This window comes from Trachymyrmex cornetzi, unplaced genomic scaffold, assembly GCF_001594075.2.
Source record: "Trachymyrmex cornetzi isolate Tcor2-1 unplaced genomic scaffold, Tcor1.1 scaffold471, whole genome shotgun sequence".
NCBI lineage: Eukaryota > Metazoa > Arthropoda > Insecta > Hymenoptera > Formicidae > Trachymyrmex > Trachymyrmex cornetzi.
Window position 1 is genome coordinate 128,230 of NW_017299520.1, and position 4,752 is coordinate 132,981.

Consider the following 4,752-nt stretch of genomic DNA (forward strand, 5'->3'; position numbering starts at 1 on the left):
CAAGTTTCATACAACAGTATAGTTTGTAATAGCGTTGAACATGTCGAATTTTGTGTCTGGAAATTATTTGCGGACAGTGTTGATTTTCTGTTACCATTTGAAGAAAACTGCTGCAGAATCGCATTGAATGCTTGTCGAAGTTTACGGTGAGCATGCTCTTGGTAAATCACAGTGCTTTGAGTGGTTTAAAAAACTCAAAAGTGGTGATTTTGACGTGAGAAACGAAGAACGTGGAAAACCACCGAAAAAGTTTGAAGACAGCTAATTGCAAGCATTGTTGGATAAGGATGACTCTCAAACTCAACAACAACTCACGGATCAATTGAATGTGACACGAGAAGCCGTCTCCATACGTTTGAAATCCATGGGAAAGATCCAGAAGATGGGTTCCACATGAACTAAATGAAAGACAGCAGGAAAACCGAAAAACCACTTGCGAAATGCTGCTCGCCAGGTACAAAAGAAAGTCATTTCTCCATCGAATTGTGACTGGCGATGAAAAGTGGATATATTTTGAGAATCCTAAGCATAAAAGATCATGGCAACTCCAGGCGAACCATCGACATCGACTGCAAGGCCAAATCGCTATGGACGGAAGACAATGCTCTGTGTTTGGTGGGATCAGAAAGGTGTGATCTATTATGAGCTTCTAAAACCTGGCGAAACCGTTAATAATGAACGCTACCGACAACAAATAATCAATTTGAATCAAGCTTTGCGTGAAAAACGACCGGAATATCAAAAAAGGCAACACAAAGTGATTTTGCTTCATGATAATGCACCATCACACACAGCAAAACTGGTCAAGGAAAGGATTGAGGCGTTTGATTGGGAGATACTTTCGCATGCGGCTTACTCACCAGACTTGGCTCCGTCCGATTACTACTTATTTGCATCGATGAGACACGCACTTGCTCAGCAGCGCTTCACTTCTTACGAAAATGTACGAAAATGGCTAGATGACTGGTTTGGCTCAAAAGAGCATCAATTTTTTTAGCGTGGCATCCACAAATTGTCAGACAGGTGGGAAAAATGTATAGCTAGCGATGGGCAATACTTCGAATAAAATATTTTTTATCATTTTCATGCAATAAACGTGTATTTTCTATTAAAGAATTCCGGTTTCATATTTACATACCTGGTAGATTTAGAGTCGTCGACGGACCGTGCTCGGTGGCTAAGATATTGTTTTGTGATCGCGTCGTCTCACCTATCATTGGAAGAAGGAAGGCCACCACGCCAAAAAGAACGAAGGTGCGATGCTGGACTGGAGGCCGCTTCGCCAGGGAGCCCGGACACGCAGGTCGTACAGTTTCATATATTTTTGATAATGCCCTGTTGTCCCAAACTTTGTTATATCGCACGCCGCTTACAGGACAGAACGACGGAAAGCGAAAACTACTAGCATACTCGATAGCAAATAGGACGCCAGTTGGAGATGCAGATACCCCGACACGAAATCGGTGGCAGAGTTGCCAGGACATTCCGTCCTAGCCCGAATAACCTAGGAGCTACAGGCGACGCAGAAGCCTATGTAAATTTGTATTACACGCTCTAAGACGCAAGGATTCGTGACCCGCGAGGATCTATACGATACGCAGGGCCCCGTGGTTGACAAGGGCCAATCGGCGCATGACATGGCCCCGATTAGAGGGCCGAGCGGCCTCCGTGAATCCGCGGAAAACTCTCGGTCGGCACTCGTTTTGTGGCTGAGCCTAAAAGCATTGTAAGAGTACGTTTCCCCGCTGTCGAAAGAATTAAAGGAATGAACTCTAACGTCCAGAATACCAGGCTGTCGTGATAAGGACCAGAGACGAAAATTGGGTGCCACCATCGTAAAGCTGTCGATCATCAGGTTTGTAGCGTTGGGTGGATCGCGCGTGAAAACTCGCGTGGTTGCAAGCGGCGGTTTAATGGCTGTCGTTAAAATCCGTAACATTATAAGCCACGTGCCATTCACCAGATAGCCTTGTCGTTGAGAAAAAAAATACTAGCTGCCGATTCGCGCTCGCCTCTCTTGCCACAGTCGAATCATTTTCCGTTTTGTTTTGTACTTTTTGTGCCATGCCGAACTGATTATTATAACTATATCGTGTGCTCAAATTATCATTTAGATTCACGTTGAAGTTACCCTCCCGAGTAACTTCGCCTACCTTACTAGGAATACGGGTTTTTGTATGTTGTTGACAGATTTCATTAGCATTTGTCGTATAATAATCACCTTAGAATGTGCTCTTTCACTCTAATAGTAAAAATTTAATGAGATCGAATACGGCTGTCGACCCGGTGTTAGCACCGAAGTATCGTTGTCGCCCACGGATGTAGATCCTATCGAATCCAGCCTATGCCTACGGAGCGAAGCTCCGGACGTAGATTGTATAGAAAGGCATATGAAATATAGTTATCTATTTTATTAAAAATTTATGTGTGATTCTTGCAACATATTTCTCGTCCTCCGGCAATTTCCCCACTTTTAACGACCCACCTCTGTTATTATCGCGAATTGATTGTGAGCAATTAATTTAAAATAGGCGAAAATTAATGAAAGAGAGACACGTTCTCTCGTGCCTGGCGCCCAACTTGTTTAACGGAAAACTCTGATATTTGTGAAAACTCTATCTGGTTGTCGAGACCTCACGCTTATCTTACGGAAATTTCTTTAAGTAAGAAAAAGTCATAAAGCACGCGACGAAATTGTGTTCGTGAGCAACATTTAATACCATTTACTGACTATCAAGGAAAAAAAGGACAGTTTTCGTCTATTTTTAAAGAATTTTAAAGCAATCTCGTCATTTAGATTTCCAAATTGCCTTTATTTACAAACGGCATGTAACATAAATTAACGTGTCATTCCCCGCTTCTGACGTCACAATTCCAACATGGGTGCGGCGACCACTCAGGAGCCTTAAAAGAATTATATTGTGTAAACAAAAAATACAATTCCATTTTTTAAAGTGAAGGTGACCTTCATATCTCTTTGGTGCCTCCACCTAGAAGAAAGACAACATGATCGAAATGTGGCCCCCTCTAAACCATTTAACTTTTGAAACATTTTTCTATATAATAATAAATATTAATTATCGAGTAATGAAAGCATTTACAGCGTGGTATTTGGAGCGCAATACATAAAAATATATTCACAATAATTTTACCTTACTTATCGATACAATATTCTTGGACGTTTCGATTTACTTTAAACTATCTGCAATGCCATATAATTTTCATAAACAATATTCCAATCCGCACATGTTGAAGATAATCTTTGCGTTCAACAGAGGATGAGCATACCCCTACTTCTTAGTTGAGAAATGCCATTACTTCTCTTCGTTGTTTAACTAAGTGAATAACCTCCACCTTAGCAGATCACAGTTCGAAGCGCAACACATTATGTTACAATAAATAGAAAATAAATTATAGATATATTACTTAAGATACTATCCATGTAGAAGTCAAATATGCAATTTAATTACATATGATCTGTTAAGACGGAGGTTATTCACTTGGTTAAACAACGAAGAGAAGTAATGGCATTTCTCAACTAAAAAGTAGGGGTATGCTCATCCTCTGTTGAACGCAAAGATTATCTTCAACATGTGCGGATTGGAATATTGTTTATGAAAATTATATGGCATTGCTGATGATGGTTTAAAGTAAACCGAAACGTCCAAGAATATTGTATCGACAAGTAATGTAAAATTATTATGAATATATTTTTATGTATTGCGCTCCAAATACCGCGCTGTAAATGCTCTCATTGCCCGATAATTAATATTTATTATTATTTGATTTTTGAGAGCTCTATTAAATATTATTAATTTTTCTATATCTTCCATATTTTTCGAGATATTTGCCTGGGGGAATTAAAATGGAATACTCTGTATATGTAATATATATTTTGTATATATGTATACAAAACGCTATTGCAAAAACTAATTTCTATTACGCTCGCAGCAATCACTCAAGCACGGTACAATTCTAGTGGCGGCAGATCATGACTTACAGTGGGAATAATTTTGTACAAGTACATTGTAACCAAGCCAAAAATAAATTTTTTTCGAACCCATTACGAACGGAAAAAGGATTTCTTTAAATTAACTTCAATTTAACTCTGTAAGAAGTACTTTTATGGAGTCCTTTGTTAATCATCGGAAAGGAATTCTTTTTAAGTTCATTTCGAACAAATTACGCTAATTCATAAAGAAGTCAAGAAAATAAATTCTTTTTAAGTTCAAATGGATCAGTTGTGCTATCTGGGTTGTTTTTACGAACAATTTTATCCCACAATATGTAAAGACATTATATAAAGTAACGGTAAAAAAATTAATCTGTTAAATCGCATGTTTCTTATGTTCTGAATTTAATGTTTTCAACATTTGCAAAATGTTAAAAATATAGAGAATAAATTTGCGTAACATATATGATAATAAATAATAAAACAATATGAAATATTTTTACTTATTCAAATATAAAAAAATAATCCTTGAAAAATAAAAACATAAAGAAACATTTAACATCTTAAAAATAATTTGCTATCTGCAGTCAAAATGGGGTAATGTTGTTAGGAAGGAATACTCAACATATTCGCCAAGTTTCATGGAAATCAATGAAGGATAGTTCAAAGCCCCCTTCGTTAGTTTTTTATCTGTATACATATATATTAGTAAGTTTTTAAATAATTTTTAAATAAATGAAATAAATTAATCAATTAAAACATATTTTAGTATGAAAATCCTGTCTAATTTATTCTAACAT